The 17,354-nt window shown below is 41.0% G+C and overlaps 1 protein-coding gene and 1 pseudogene across 3 annotated transcripts in view; one reads left to right on the top strand and one right to left on the bottom strand.

Moving 5' to 3' along the window:
• The window catches only part of CECR2 (CECR2 histone acetyl-lysine reader), a 209,816-nt gene that overhangs the window by 99,245 nt on the left and 93,217 nt on the right, over window positions 1–17,354 (top strand). The window lies entirely within an intron of this gene.
• On the bottom strand, window positions 12,170–15,646 carry LOC311618615 (phosphatidylethanolamine-binding protein 1-like; annotated as a pseudogene). Its single transcript has 2 exons — window positions 15,542–15,646; window positions 12,170–12,778 (listed from the first exon to the last, which is right to left on the bottom strand). The product of its transcript is annotated as a phosphatidylethanolamine-binding protein 1-like (transcript).

The raw sequence follows: 17,354 nt of genomic DNA, 5'->3' as shown, positions 1-17,354 counted from the left end.
CTCCCCACCCCCTGTGTGGGTTGTGTACAGCCTTCTGTTGTAGTTGAACCTTCCTTGCTATTGTCACTTCTTGGATGGTAAGTCTATTCTTTCACCAGGTAGGGGGAAGCTTTCTGTCATTATTTCTTCAAATAGATTTTCAATATCTTGCACGCTCTCTTCTTCTGGCACCACCATAATGTGAATGTACGTTTAAAGATGTCTGAGAGACTCCTTACACTATCTTCATATTTTTGGATTCTTTTTTTTTTTTTTTTGCTCTTCTGATTATTTTCTGCTTCCTTATATTCTCCAAATCATTTTTTTTATTCGATTCCTCTACTGTTGAATCCCTGTAACTTATTCTTTATTTCAATTAGTGCATGCTTAATTTCTGACTTTTTATGTCTTTGAAATACTTGCTAAGGTCCTTGAAAGTCTAAGTCCCTTGAAGCTCTCATTAATATCCTTGAGCAACCTTGCAACCATTGTTTTGAACTCTGTGTCTATTAGTTTGTTTGCTTCCATTTTATTTAGGTGGGGTTATTTTTGGGGTAGGGGGATTTCTTCACTTGCATCATGTTTGCTTCATATTTTGGTTGCTTCCTTGTGTTTGTTTTTATGTATTAGGTATAGTGGATAGGTTTCCTGGAATTGGTAGAATGGCCTTATGTAGTAGGTGTCTTATAGGGCACAGTGGCCTAGCCTCCCAGTCACATAAACTGGGCACTCTAGATGTGCCCCTGTGTGGGCTATGTAGTACAGTTTTGTTGTCATTGAGCCTTGATTGTTTTTGGTGTCGCTGGGAGGAGTTGACCTCCAGGCCAATGGCTGTGAGAACCAGTTGCAACAGCAGTTTAAGAGCTGCTATGCGGGCGACACCCCTATGGAGCAGGACTTGATTCTGTCAAACTTTGATTTTCACTGTGTCTGCCCGTTGAGTGTGTCACTCGTGGGTATGTGGAGTTATAATCTGGTATGGTGTGAAGCTGTCCCCTGGGTGCACTGGCTCTAGGGCCTCCAGAGAGGTGCAAAGTCAGCCACTGCCTGCAGATGGCTGCTACTTGTATTGGGCTTGGAAGTGCTCTTGCTGTGAATCAAGGCAGGCTGCTGCTAATGCCAGGTCTAGGTGGTGCCAGCTTATGCTTGTTTGAAAGATATTAGGAAAGTTTGAAGCCTCAGCCAGGACAGGCCATTCATATGGAAAAGCCACTGCAAGATTATAAAGACTCCTTTATAATCTCCATGTTTCATGTAAATCACCGACTCTTGGGTTAGGCTGCAAGTTGGATGGGGCAGGGGGTCTCAGGGAATTGACTGAGTGGAATGAACAATGTAAACCAGGCTGATGGAAAATCAGATATGGCTACTAGTCAGTTCTGTGATGTGGGCAGTCTTAGCATAGGAATACTGATCCCTCGGATCACTTCCAATCTTGGAGAAAGCTGCCCCCAAGTTCTTGCTCTGGTGCCAGACAATCCAGTTCCTTCCTATATTTGCCTCCATTCCCCCAATCTGATGTCCCAGCACTGGAGCTCAGAGGGAGCAGGTCCTTGTCAAGTTCATGAATCCGTACTTTAAGAGGAACTGCCTGTGTCTCCAGTGACCTCTGTACTCAGCCACAATCTCCTCTAGTATTTGCAGCCAGAAGTTATGGGGAATTCTCTTCCCAACTTTGAATTTGGGCTGGGGGTCTGGTGTGCATCTGTGAACCCCTGCTCCTCATGGAAGGCCTCCAACACCGAGATATTCATCCTGCTACACATGGGTGTTGGCCCATCTCAGTGCCTTGACCCCTCCTACTAGTTTCAGTGTGCTTTCTTCTTTATTTACTTGTAGTTGTAGCACTTCCATTCAGCCAGCTTTCTGGTGGTTCTGAATGGTGGTGGTTTTGTATTTTAGTTGTAATTTTGAAGTGGAGGCCGTGAGTACAGGTGTTTACCTACACCACCATCTTGGTTCCCTGAAGTAACCCTTTCTTCAAATAAGTTTTCAATATATTTTCAATATCTAAAGCAAATTCTTGAGAAGCATATCACCATTTTAGCTTTTGTAAATAGTCTCTGTGAAAGGCCACATGTATTATATCACTAACAACTTGGTTTATGATATTCAGGTATTTACCTAGAGGTGCATTAGTTTACAGATAACAAATTTTCTTAAATAAACCTCTACCACTATTTCCTAACCCCTTTATAATCTCCATGTTTCATGTAAATCACTGACTCTTTCACTCCAAATTGATAGTCAGAATCCCATGGCTTGCCAAAACCTGCTCCTCGGATGCTCTTCCTGTAAGAGGTATGCACCCCAAGAACCCCTCTACTCTGCTTACTCATTTCTCTTTTCTAATTCAGAGTGGAGAAAGGGGAATAACTTTTTCTCTTTCACAGTATACTTCCTCAAACCACAAATTATGCCCTAGCAATACAGTTTTATATTTGCCTCATATATTTAAATTTTTTTTCAGTATGGATCCATAAATGTTTATTTTGTTTTATACTACCACTAGAGGCCCAGTGTATGAAATTCGTCCAAGGGGGGTTGTGTCCCTCAGCCCAGCCTGCACCCTCTCCAATATGGGACATCCCTCTCACAATCCAGGACTGCTGGCTACCAACTGCTCGTTTGCCTGCCTTCCTGATTGCCCCAAACTACTACTGCCTGCCAGCCTTATCATCCCCTAACCATTCCCTGCCAGCCTGATTGCCCCTAACTGTCCTCCCTTGCAGGCCTGGTCCCTCCCAATTACCCTCCCCTGCTGGCCTGATCACACACAACTGCCCTCCCTTGCAAACCTGGTCCCTCCCAACTGTCCTCCCCTGCTGGCCATCTTGTGGTGGCCATATTGTGTCCACATGGGGGCAGGATCTTCGACCACATACCATTTGGTGTGTTGGAGTGATGGTCAATCTGCATATTACAATTTTATTAGATAGGATAGAGGCCAGGTACACAGGTGGAGGCCAGCTGGTTTGCCCTGAAGGGTGTCCCAGATCAGGGTGGGGGTTCTCTTGGGGTGTAGGATGGCCTGGGCGAGGGGCCTATGGTGGTTTCCAGGCCAGCCACCCCCCTGGCAACACAAGCGGAGGCCCTGGGATCTGGGATTTATTTATCTTCTACAATTGAAACTTTGTATCCTGGAGCGGAGCCAAGACTCTTGCTTGCTCTATGGCAACAGCCAATTTTGTTGGCATTTATTTATCTTCTATAATTGAAACTTTGTAGTGGAGGGCAAGGCAGCCCAGTGCTGCAGGAGCTTGGCTTCCTCTTTTGCCAGGGGTAACCCAAGCCTCCTTCTGTCTCCAGGTCTATGGCTGCCGCCATTTTTGTTGAAATTTATTTATCTTCTATATTTGAAACTTTGTAGCCTTGAGTGGAAGCCTGGGCCCACCAGGTGTGTGGAAAGCTTGGTTCCTCCATTGCTTGGGAAACCAAAGCCTCCTACTCACTCAGTGGCTGTAGCCATCATGGTTGGGTTAATTTGCATACTCGCTCCTGATTGGCTAGTGTGCATAGCTTGTGGGCATAGTGGAGTGATGGTTTATTTGCATATTACTCTTTTATTAGATAGGATAATTAATATCTGTGTTAATTTTGTTATTAAAATTATTCCAGTTTGGCCATTTCAGTTCTTTGAGTTGGCTCTGGTGTGGTTTTCTTTTGTTTTTTGTTTGTTATTTTTTTAGCACTTCCTTACTTTTACACAGTAAAAGATGCTCCCAGGCTCATCTTGTATATTTGCTGTCCTAGCCCTGCAATCAGCTATTTCTCCAGGGAGTTCTGTTTCCTTACTTCATGAGTTATTCTAGCCTCCTCCCTCAATTTTTATGTAAACTCCTACTCTAGTTGTGAGAAAAGTAGCTGTTTAGTTGAAGTATACATGCACACTACCGTGTTTCCCTGAAAAAAAGACATCTTCCAAAAATAAGACCTACTTACAGGTTTCCTTCTGAGTGAAATATAAGGCTGATCGATGATTCTCTCTCATCGATGCTTCTATCTCTCCCCCTTTCTGTCTGTAAAAAATCAATAAAATATTTTTTAAAAATAATAATAATAATAATAATAATAATAATAAAATTGGGTGTATAGCTCTGACCTTTCAGAGCTCAAGGTTGACCAGCTTTCCAGGTTCCTTGTCCATACCTCATACCTCTCTCCTTGGGAAGGCAATGGGCTGCTTCCACAATATCCTCCTAGGAAACAACTTTGTCAATGAGAATACAGTTTTTCTGTACAGTGTCTTTTGCCTTTTAACCCATTGTATGCCATCATCAACTGTAAAAATAAGTGTAGAAATAAGTGGCAGATCTTTCCCACACGCCATGCAAGTCTAAAAAAAAAAAAATGTTTTCCCTAAGTGGCAGCCCTAACCAACTTTAAAAATCACTTTTCATGAGAATTTTTAACTGAAAATACTCAAGTATAATACATGAAAACCAAGATGGCGTAGGTGAGCAACTAATCTGCCGCCTCGCACAACAATTTCAAAACTACAACCAAAAGGCAAAATGTCTATCATCCAAAACCACAGGAAAGCTGGCTGAAAGAGAAAGGAGCACAAGCGCCGAAAAGCTGAAAAGCCTAAGTACGGAGGCACGCGAATCAGGCTGGTGGCGGGGGACTGGGCGCACGGCTTTTTTTCAACCAGAAGGGAAACAAGCTCCCGATCACTTTGAAATCTAGTTTCTGGGCTCACTCAGGGGACTCAGACGCCTACGGGGAGAAGCTGGTCTGTCGGCCATTGGGTCCGAAAGTGAGGGTGACTTTTCTGCAGAGGTGCACACAACATTGTTTACTGCGCTGGAGCGCGGGGATTTGGAAACGCTAAAAGGTAGAGATGGCAGACAGCAGCCATTGCTGTTTGCCACGCCCACCCTAGTGACGTTCTGAGGCCCCGCCCCGCACATTCTACAAACCCGCCCAATGCTCCACACAGCTGCTTTTGCAATAAGCAGTGAAAATGCCGAGAAAAGGAAGGAGATCTCAAACAAAAGAAATGGAGGAAAACAACCGACTGGATATAGAGTTCAAAACCACGGTTATAAGGTTTTTCAAGAATTTCCTAGAAAAGGCTGATAAATAAAACGAGACCCTCAAGGATATGAAAAAGAAATTAAACCAACTAGAAATTATACATACAGTGACTGAAATAGAAAATATTATACAGAGACCCAACATCAAACTAGAAGAATGCAAAAATCAAATCAAAGATTTGGAATACAAAGAGGCAAAGGACACTCCTGGAGAAGCAAGAAGAGAAGAGAATCCAGAAAGCTGAAGATAGTGTAAGGAGCCTCCCATTTATTGATACAGGGAATGTATGAGTAGAAGCAAGTATAAGGAGGTGAATTTAGAAATTCATGTTTGGTTATGTTATATTTATTATGCCTGTATGACACTCAGTGGTGAGGTAACCAGTTTGATAAACCAACTTTGGAATTCTAAGAAGTCTAGAGGTACAAATGAGAGAGTTAATTCATCACGGCAGGGGATGTAGATCTGCAAGGATAGTTAATAGAGGAAGTTCAGGGACTGACCCAGAGGTCTTCTCCCATATTGAGAATCAGACGAAAAGGACACACAATGGCAGCTAGGTAAATGCATGTTTTAACCGCTTCCACAACCACATCAACATTACAACTAAAATACAGAAAAACATCATTCAGAATCTCCTAAAATCTGGCTGAATAGAAGTCCTTCAATTAAAGAAATGAGAGAAGCAGGTTGTCCTAGCCACATACGAGACCCCTAGCATGGTGTTCCAGAGATGGGAAGAAAAGTCCCCTTAACTTCAGGTTGTAAATATCAGCGGGATTGTGGCTGCTGGCATCCCATGTGTTTCTCTTTATAGGGCCTGTGCACAAACTAACAGGATCTCACTTCCTCCATGTTCCAGTGCTGAGAGGCAGCTTTGGGAAAATCCAGGGAAATAGGGGAGTAACTGTACTGCCTGGCATCAGGGCAAGAACTTAGGGACAGCTTTCTTCCAGGGACAGCTTTCTTCCAGATAGGATGTCAAAGGGGTCATTGTGCTTGTGCTGGGACCTCCCTGCACCGCAGAGCTGAATGGCAGCCATATCGAAGTTTTTATCAGCATGACCCTGGTGGTTCCCTGAGACCCTGCAACCTCCAATTTGCAGCCCCACCCAAGCTGTTTGCAGGGCTTTTCCATATGCATGGCCTGTCCAGATTCAGGCTTCAGACTTTCAAAAATCTCTCAATCAGCAGCTGATGAAAGTGTGCCCAACCTGCCTTGCTTCACAGCTGAGCCTCATCTGGGCACTTCCTAGCCCAATACAAGTAGCAGCTATCTGCAGATCTCTCTGTAGCTCCAGCATAGTTTCCCTAGGCCAGGGGTCTGCAACCTTTAAGACATAAAGAGCCACTTGGACCCGTTTCCGAAGGAAAAAAAAAACCTGGGAGCCGCAAAACCATTGCGACATTTAAAACAAATATAACACTGCATATATTGTTTCTTACCTTAATGCTATATACCATATCGTGCAGTTAGCTGTCAATCTGAAGAAGAAAAGGACTTTTTCACTTAACAATGTAAAATATATTTTTGCAAATTAATAGCTAATTAAAATATTTAATTTACCTCGTTAATGGGATTTTTGCTTCTGAACCTCAGTGCACAGTGTCAGCACATCAGGGCTGTAAGACATTACCTTCATTTTCACACAGGCTTGCAAGTTGTCGGAGCTGCGGTAAAGCTTCAAAAGAGCCACAGGCGGCTCTGGAGCCGTAGGTTGCCGACACCTGCCCTAGGCAGTGGCTTACCTTGCACCTCCTGGGAGACCCCAGAGCCAGTGCACCCAGTGGACAGCTTCAGACCATACCAGATTACCACTCTAACATCCACAAGCAACGCACTCAAGGGGCAGACTCAGTGAACACCAAAGCTTCACTGAAGCAAGTCCTGTCCCATAAGAGCGCTTCTGCACGGCAGCTGTGCCATTGTAGATGCAGCTGGTCCTCACACCCAATTGGCCTGGAGCTCATTTCCTCCCAGTGATGCTAACAGCAATCAATTCTCAACTACAAGATTGTGCACACAACCCACACAAGGGCATACATAGAGTGTCCAGCTCAGGTGACTAGAGAGACTGAGCCACTGAGTCCTACAGGAGGATGCCTAATACACAAGGCCACCCTACCAATTCCAGGAGACACAGCAGTTTTACCTAATACATAGAAACAAACACAGGGAAGCAGCCAAAATCTGGAGACAAGAAAAAGAAAACATGTTACAAATGAAAGAAATTGAAGCAAGCAAACTACTGGATACAGAGTTCAGAACAATGATTTTAAGATTACCCAATGATCTTAATGAGAGCATCAAGGGAATTAGTGAGACTTTCAAGGATCTTGGTGAGAAAGTCAAAGACATGAAAAAGGACTAGTCAGAAATTAAGCATACACTAACTAAAAAAAGAATAATTTACAGGGATCCACCAGTAGAGTAGAGGCTTCCTAGGATCAAATCAACAATTTGGAATATGAGGAAGCAAAAGAACACCCAATCAAAATAGCAAAAAGAGTACAAAAATATGAAGATAGTGTAAGGACCCTCTCCGACAACTTCAAACATACCAACATTTGAATTATGGAGTGCCAGAGGAGCAGAGGGAGAGCAAGATATAGAAAACATATTTAAAGAAATAATGACAAAAAGCTTTCCCTGTCTGGCGAAAGAAATAACACTTACCTGGTAAATGTCCAGGAAGCACAGAGTCCCAAACGAGGAACCCAAAGGGGCCCACACCAAGATACATCATAATTAAAATGCTAAGGGTTAAAGGCAAAAAGAGAATCTTAAAAGCAGCAAGAGAAAAGCAGTTAATACCTACAAGGGAGCACCCATATGATTGTCAGCTGATTTCTCAACAGAAACTTTGCAGGCCAGAAGGTAGTGGCAAGAAATATTCAACATGATGAATAGCAAGAAACTACCACCAAGATTACTCTACCCAGCAAAGCTATCATTCAAAATTGGTCAGATAGAGAGCTTCACAGATAAGAAAAAGCTAAAGGAGTTCATCAATGCCAAACCAGTACTATATGAAATGTTGAAGGGTATTCTTTAAGAAGAGGAAGAAGAAGAAAAAGGTAAAGATAAAAATTATGAACAACAAATATCAACAAGTGAATCTAAAAAAATCAAGTGAATTAAAAATCTGATGAACAGAATAAACTGGTGAATATAATAGAATCAGAGGCATAGAAAGGGAGTGGACTCACAACTCTCTGGGGGAAAAGGGTGTGGGGGGTGTAGGAAGAGACTGGACAAAAATCTTACATCTATGGATGAGGACCGGAGTGAGGTGAGATGGGGTTGGAACCTGGTGGAGGGGAGCTACCCTGTTTCCCCGAAAATAAGACAAGTGTCTTATATTAATTTTCGCTCCCAAAGATGCGCTAGGTCTTATTTTCAGGGGATGTCTTATTTTTCCATGAAGAAGAATACGGTACACATTTATTGTTAAATGAAAATAAAGGAAATTTATTACCTTATACAGTACGGTAGTACGGTAGTTGTCAACACAAACCAGACAAACTGTGAATCCTACAGTATCAAGAATTTACTCATTTATTCAATGACAATCATGTCATCATCTTCTGGAACATCATCATAACAATCCAATTCCTGAATTTCCTGGTGAATTTCTTGTGACTCCATTTCTTTCAGAATCAGTGGACCAAATCTCTCATGTTTAGCCTGGGGGGGGGGGGGCCCTTATTTTCGGGGGGATGCCTTATATTTCACTCAGAAGGAAACCTGTAAGTAGGTCTTATTTTCGGAAGATGTCTTATTTTCGGGGAAACACGGTATTGGGGGGGGGGGGGGGTGAACAACTGTAGTAATCTGAACAATAAAGATTTATTTTTTAAAAAAAGAATTTAAAACCCAAAGTAAATGAACAACAAATATAAGGGGGAAAAATAAACTAAGGAGTAAACTAAAACCAGAGCCATAGAAACATGGAACAGACTGATGAATCTCAGGGGGGAGCGGGGAGGAAAAGATTATCCAAACATCTATTCATATATGCATTACCAAATGGACATAGACAATAGGGTGGTTAAGTCCTGGGATGGAATGGGAACTGGGTGGAGGGGTCAGTGGGGGAGTTAAAGGGAGACATCTATAATATTCTTAACAATAAATATTTTTAAATAAATCAGAATTAGAAGTGATAAGGAGAAATCAGTAAAGATTGAAAAGGAATTCCAGTGAGGTGTGTGAAATGTTCTGAAGCCAAGAAAAAAAAGTGTTTTAAGATAGAGAAGATAATCAACTAATTTAATGCTGCTTTAAGTGTGGTGTGATGAGGGCTGAGAACAGTTCATTAGCTTTGACTTGGTTATAATAGAATGATGGGAATGAAAATTTGTTTGCATCACTAATATTGGCAATAATATTTTTAATTTTTTTTTTTTTTTTTTTTTTTTTTTTTGCTATTCTTGAGCTACAGTCATTTTCATGAGCAGTTTCACTGCAAGTGAACTACTGTTTCATCAATTTGAGGCAAATAATTAGGATTTTAATTGCTTAATGCCAGCTGCTAAATTTCTTGACTAGCATCATGTTTTAAAAGGCATCCACAACATTTGTTTTAAAATTTAAGTTGTCAGAGAATTGACCATATATTGTAGTTTATAACTCTGCTAGGTCTACTTAAAGACTCAAGGTTTGACAAAAATATCTTTGAAAAAACAGATTTATTTTACCATGCCCAATTTTAGTTAATTTTGGTAACTACCAACATTTACTTTATGCTCATTAAACTTTTGAGGAATAAAAGTCTTATGTGAATGTATGATATAGTGCTTTCCAATAGTTTTTAAATGTTCTGGCCTATCCTAGAGATATCAGTGTCTTCTATGTATAAATGTCATCAGAATATTGCAGTATTCTACAAAGTATATTATATAACAAAATGTAATGGTTTTGTTACAATCACCTGGCAACCCTGTTTCTTGGTTTTGTTCTTTCTTTCCTTATCGTCTGCATAAGTGAACACTCTATTCTCCAAGTTGTTTCCATCAAATTCTTTACTCAAATCCAGTCCTTTAATAAAGGACCTTCACAAGTTTGTTTTTTCTTATCTTTCAACGCCTCCCTACTATGAAGTTGACATTTCCCACTTCAGATGTAGATTAAACCTTATTGGAAAATATCCAATTTGTTTCACTAGTCCACAAGATGAGAAACAAAATTAGTGCAATTTTTGTGGAAGGTGAAAGAGAAAAATTGAGAGGAGAGATCTGGAGATTAAGACATCTTTTAGATTGGGGCCTAATAAGCCATAAGAATATGTATTTACTAACTGGAATAGCCCATCTGGTGTGTCTCAATGGTTGAGCATCAACCTATGAACCAGGAGGTCACAATTCTATTCCAGGGCTGGGCATTTACCTAGGTTGTGCCCTTGATCCACAGTAGGGGGTATGCAGGCAGCAACTGATCAATGATTCTGTCTTATTGATATTTCTATCTCTCTATTCCTTTCCCTTCTTCTCTGAAATCTTTAATAACTGGGATAATAAATGGGATATTGGATGGGGGTAGTTAAGGGGGGGGGGGGGATGTAGATAGTGATTCTTATCTGTTGAGAAACATAATGAACCGAGCAAAACTACATTTTAGAAGAAACAGGATCATTGTAAAATTTTGCACTCTGTAGCCTTTCCAGATTTTTATGGCCTCTTCCTTTATTAGGTGTCATTCCCTTAAAGTGGAAAGGGCATGAGTTATTGATAAGTTTTGCATGTTGCTACTTCTACTGCAAAATTTACTTTCCTAATTGTACTAACACGTTCAAGTTATCACATATGCTTAAATTTAGGCAATACCTCATCTTCCCAATGAGATGATCCAATAAAACTTTTGGGGAGTGTAGACTTATCATAGAACTAGAGGCCTGGTGCATGAAATTCACGCTTGAGGGGCGGGGGGCCTTAGTCCAGCTTGCACCCTCTCCAATCTGGGACCCCTTGGGGGATGCTCTTAAACCTCCAGTCAGACATTCCTCTTACAATCCAGGACTGCTGGCTCTTAACTGCTCACCTGCCTGCCTGATCACCCCTATCTGCCTTCACCCCTGACAGCCTGATCATCCCTCACCACCTCTGCCTGCTTGCCTGATTGCCCCTAACTGCCCCTCCTGCTGGGCTGGTCATCCCGCGCTAAACCCCCTGCTGGCCTGGTCACCCCACACAGCCTGCTGGTTGTTACTGTTTCTGTTACTGTTACTATGATGGCATCCTGGACAATTTGCATATTCTTCTATTAGTATAGATGTATAAACTTTTAATGATAGATCAAATAGTCAAATTTCTATTTGGAAAAATGTATTTTAGCAATTGTACATTAACATTTGGATTTTTTCCCCCACACAATATTTTTATTCAACTGTAAGCAAACAGAATTAACACAACATTTAGCAACTGCAGACTGGCTTTTGTTGCACCAACAAAAAGTGATAAATTTGACAGGCACAGACTAATGGATTTCAGATAACCTCTTACCGATTCCTGTAGCTCAAGAACTTGCTAGATTGCTTTTTCCAGTACTGCTCTTCAAAGGATACTCCTTTCAATTCTGGATTGTTATTCTTATACTGGAGGCCTGGTACACAAGATTTGTGCACTTGGTTGGGGGTGTCCCTTAGCCTGGCCTGCGCCAAATCACAGTCAGACATCCTTAGTGCTGCCATGGAAGAGGTTTCTGCCAACTCTGCTGTGCTGGCCAGTTATGAGCCGGCTTCTGGTTGAGCAGTGCTCCCCCTGTGGAAGCGCACTGACCCCCAGGCGGCAGCTCCTGCCTTGAGCGTCTGTCCTCTAGTGGTCAGTGCACATCATAGCTACCAATGGTTCTGCTTTCAGTCGATTTGCATATTAGCCTTTTATAATATAGGATTAACAATCTGATGACCACATCATAGTACCAAAAAAGACCCCAAAATGGAGTTCAAGTTTGATCAAAGCATAAATCTAAGGTGTGTGACCCTGTACAATTATAAAGAACAAATAGAAGGAAAAGTCACCCTACAGCTCCATTTGTTCAGGTCTCGCCTGTGAGAGTGGGAGCTGGGAAGAGGAGAAATCAACATGCATCAGTGAACTTGAGAACACTGCTTGGGGCCCCCCAGGGTGATGTCGGTCTCCTGGCTTTCCCCTACTTCCCAACCAGGTGCTCATAGAGCTTTGGGGACATAGTCATCCCATTCCGCCTGATAACACATGCTGGCCATTGGGGACCCTAGGTCGTACTTTTTGCAGAACGATGCCACCTTGAATTTGCCACGGTGGTGTCCAGATCAGTTGCTAAGAATGGGCTCATAACACTAAGCTACTTGGCCTACTGGAAAACTAGCCAGACATAGCAGTGAAGGCCTGTGCCCTTAGGAGGCCCAGAGCCTACATAATCAGAGAGGACGGTGTCACTGCTGATGTCGTTGCCCTTCGTGTTGACCACCAGGAAATGGTGCCATTCCCTAAATTTGGGATCCTTCCTGCTTGTAGCATCTGGGTCTGTCAAGACCAGTGTGTAGAGTTTACTTGGATCAAGATCATTCCATGAAATACCAGTAGGCTGGTTCTTAACCTGGGTGGGCATCAGCACTTTGCCCAACTCATCGACCTCTGTCCGGCAATATTTGACCTGCAGCAGGTGCTTTAACCTCTCGTCTACTTCCTGCAGGCTCAAGGGCCCGGACCACTGGCTGAGGTCCACCAGTATCGTGGGGCCAAGTGGGGCCAACCAGAGAGATGAAGGAGCCAGGAGCTGACCAACAGCACAAACACGAAGTGGTTCGCAAACAAACCAGAGACCACATGAGCCCCACTGCAGGCCGAGGGGAGGACACACACACACACACACACACACACACACACACACACACGACGACACCGAGTCTTCCCTCCCCTGCTTGAATTTCTTTTTATTTGGAAATAATTGCTTTTTTCCTGTTCTTATTTCCAAAATAATTTGTCCATCATTACTAGAACCACTTTTGAACATTCAACTATAGTTTTCTAAAGCACTTCAACCTCACTGTCTTAAGGTTTTGAATATACTTTTGATGTTGATGCTGTTTTCTGAAAATTTATCCTAAGTCACAAGTATCTGTTCATTTAATAGGATAGTTGGGGTTTTCATTGCTCTATAGTGTATATTCAATATAAATACTTACACATTTCTATTTCCAGTCATTGTTATAATGACAATTAACACTTGTAATTGATATCACACCCATAGCAATTGCTGAGTCATTTTAAAGTATTCTTTTTGTCTTCTTATAAAGTGGATTGAATCAAATGACATCTGTAAACATCTAAAACTGGCAGTGATTAGGGTTATTTCAGGCTAATGTCTCTTCTCTAATTACTGCTCTCTGAAAATAAAACAATTGAGCAACTATTTACAATCAACTTTATTTTGTGAAAGAATTTGCTGAAAAATCTTTGTCTCAGCCCTACAAAAGCATACTTACTTGTTTGCCAATTGCTCTTCTGAGACATTCCCTCACTGTTCTGTGCATTCTCTTTATTTAATCTCTATCTTAAATTGTGATCAACAATTTGTAGTTTCAAAAACTGAATGATGTCATTAGGCCCAGAGTCTCAAAATGACATTTTATTTATTGAAAACAGAATAGATAATCTTTATGATCATTATTTTTACACCTGCCATTTCACATATACAACCTTCCTAATACCAGGACCCACTTATTGATTAAGGAGCTGAGAATCAGAAGAAAATGAATTAGTGTTGAGGGGATAATTTCTTCTAGGCCTGATTAGATATTGCTGTCTCACAACAAAGATCATTGCAGTGTCTCCCTCAGGATAAAGAAGTTGATAAACTAACTTCCTTGGACACCTTTCCCATTATAAATTATATACAGATAGTTTTGGTTATAGCATTTAAAAAAAATGAATGGGATTATTTTCTTAGTTATAATCAAACCCTAGTCATTCCTAGTTTGTCCTGCCTTTCCAGATTTCTTTTCTTGATTGAATTTCTAACATTTCTGAAATTTTTGAATCCTATATTCATCTGTTAGACTGGTTGTTCCCACTGGCTAATTTCTTTCCGTTCTCTGTGAACATTACATGACTCCTCTGTGGAGGCACTGGGCAGATCATTAAATTTTCATTTTTAACATTTCATTCTTAAAGGTAACCACATTTTGCTGAGACCATTGCTGTTTCTGGTTCCCTTGTGTGTACTGGCCAAGTGCTACTCATTGTTCAACTTTTGCTAATCTCCACAGCAGCATTTTCTGCTACCCTAATCATCACATTGAGTTGAAATCAGTTATTTTTTTTTTCCTGTACCCCTTTTTATGTCTTTTGTTACTTGAGGATAGGATTCTCATTATACTCTTTGCATTCCCTGTACTTAACACAGAGCGTTACACTTAGTATGTATTCATATGCATGGGTTGCCTTTCCATTTGTGTCATATCCCACTGTCACATTCCCCAAAATATGGTGAACTGGTTGAATTTGTTTAGTTAAAAGAACCCCCAACCCTCAGCCCCCTACACACATCAAAGTTACATATGAAATTTTCTGTGTATATGCATTTTTGTCATTCTCATGTACAAGAACAGGACACAATCAGACATGCCCACTTTATTTTTATTATTATTTTTTAATCTTCACCCAAGGATATTTTTCTATTGATTTTTAGAGAGAGTGGAAGAGATAAGGAAAGACAGGGCCCATACTGGAGAGGAGCCTGCAACCTGGGTAAGCACCTTTGACACAATCAAATCCGGGACTCTTTGGTCCGCGGGCCGATGCTCTATCCACTGAGCAAAACCAGCTAGGGCCAGACATGCCCACCTTAAACTTCTAGGACCTTATTTCTAGGGCCTTGTTCAAGCATCAAGTCTTTATGCCTCTATTCCCATCCCACCTATTATTTATTCAACTTATCTTTATTTTTGTTTGTATTGTAATCTTGGGGGAGGGGGCAGAATTAAACTTACCTAAAATTTCCTTGTCCTATTTCTTATTAGTTGCAAAATCTTGTTGACTCTACTTCTGAAATTCTTTTTATGTTTTTTATCCTTCCCATTTCTACTGTCATCACTCTAGTATCGGCCCCATCACTTCTTCCTTGGACTAGATCAGGGAACTTCTCACCCTAGTCTTTCTCCATAAAATGTATACTGAAAACCGTATCTGGATTAACCTTCCAAGTTTGATTATTCTTTTTTTTCCTCTGTTCAAAAACATTCCCTGTTCTTTAGTGGCTCCCTAGTACCAAAAATAATTTCTAATTAACCCAGTCTTGAGTTCCTAATGGCAGAGAATAAAAACTGCATAAAATTTAATGTCTAGAGTGATGGTATGAAGAAATTCCAAACATAAGTTGTCTGGTGAAGTCTCCTGTTTTATTTTTTTAATTTATAAAATGTTTTAAGTTAAAAATGTCATTCAACACAAAAAAATCAAAGTAAAACTGACACTCTAGGAAGCTGTTCCATTTTTACTTTGTGGTTCCTGTATTCTGTGGAGTCCAAGGAACACACACTATGGAGGCCAAAGTAGTGAAGTCTAGATTACTCGACCTAGTATCTGAGGCTGTGTATGGACAGCCAAGAACCTCCTTTTCCAGGTTTCTTCTCTGCATGGCCATGCTTGTCCAATACTAATCTCACTGAACATGTTGAAGCTTTCCAACTTTTTTTCAGTGCTCAGGAATTGTTATGGGCCCTTTTTTTGGTGGGGAAGAGGATCCATGAAACTTCTAAGCCTTCTATTAATTCTGGAGCCAGCATTGGTAATTTATACCTTTTTAGAAAACAATATTTTTCTAGATTTACACATTCGTTGGTGTAACTTGTATTTTCAGCTAGCCTGATATTTTAAGGTAGCAGTCATATTTGAGGAGAGGAGCTATTTTGGTTTCCTTTCTGTTTGTATACAACATTATAACCTGTGACACAGCTGTTTCATGGGTCCAGGTTAAGAGGAATGGTGTGGTTGCAGCAGAGCATTAGTACAGACAGACCTACTAGCCTTTGGGAAGGTCTCTCACCATTATACGCACTCAAACTGATTTATATTTTACAGTCTAAATTGGCAAGAGGCGGGCCTTTGGGATTAAATTAATTTATAACAAGTTAGAAAGCATCAGCTGCAAAATTCAGGGGTGCCTTGTGGAGTCTAGTATGCTGGTTTCTTCATGTAGTCTAAGCCTACACTCCAGGTGTTCTTTCTTGGATAGAAGCTGGGATGATCCTTCAGAGGGCCTGCTTTGCATCTCCTTTATGTTAGCAAGGTTCTGGGTCCTATACAGAAGCAACCCCCATTTTTGACTAAGACACTTGCTACATGACAATTGGTTCTTGTGCAAATTAAGAAGTTTGTAGCCTTATAAAATTAAATACAACATACATTACTTTCTTTACGCCATCTTTTCCTCTCTTTAAGTAAACTTAAAGGAATTATTATGCCTGAGTGTCAGTAGTATAAATCTATCAGGTTTATCCTAACTTGAAAGTTGAGGAAAATAAAGTTTCTCTAAAGCATCATCTTTAACAAAGGATAAAGAACATTTCTATAGTAATTAGAAGTGTTTCAAACAGTATCTGTCATATTATTTAAGAAAAGGTGTTTCCCTGGCGAATGTTTCTCAGTGGTTAAAGCGTTAGCCCACATATTGAAGGGTCACAGATTCTATTTCTGATCAAGAGCACTTTACCTGGGTTGCAGGTTTGATCCCTGGTACAGTCAGGGCAGTTGCAGGAGGCAACCAATTGTGGGTCTCTCTCACATGGTTGTTTCCCTTTCTCCCCCTTTCCCCCTCCCCCACCCCCTGACTCTCTAAAAAAATAAAAAATCAGTGAAAAGAATATCCTTTGGCTAGTGTTTACAATAAATAAATAAGGAAGGAAAGAAGTGGGGAAAGGGGAAGAGGCAAGAGGAAAGGAAGGGAGAGAAAAAAAGAAAAGGTGTGAAGTGAGTGGTACATTAAAGAAATTAGTACCTGGCTGGCATGCCTCTGTGGTTTAGCTTCTACCTATAAACTAAGAGGTCATAGTTTGATTTCTGTGTACATGCTGGAGTTGTGGCTGGATCCTGAGGGTGGGGCATGCAGAAGGCAGCCAATCAATGGTTTTCTCTCATCGTTGATGTTTCTATCTCTTTCCCTCTTCCTTCTCTGAAATCAATAAAAATATATATTTTTTTAAAATTGGTAATATTCTGTCTGTGTCATTTGACAGTTTTCAGTCTTGAGACGATCTTCATTTATTAAGCAGTTGGAAATTTTTAAAGTGAAGAATTGTTTTTTTCATGGCATATGCTAAAGGCCCCATTCTCTCCCTCCCTATGACCTGCCA

The sequence above is a fragment of the Pipistrellus hanaki genome (genome assembly GCF_964339955.1).
Source record: "Pipistrellus hanaki genome assembly, chromosome: 3".
Lineage (NCBI taxonomy): Eukaryota > Metazoa > Chordata > Mammalia > Chiroptera > Vespertilionidae > Pipistrellus > Pipistrellus hanaki.
The sequence above is the reverse complement of the archived record's forward strand: the minus strand, read 5'-3'. Positions and strand labels throughout refer to the sequence as shown.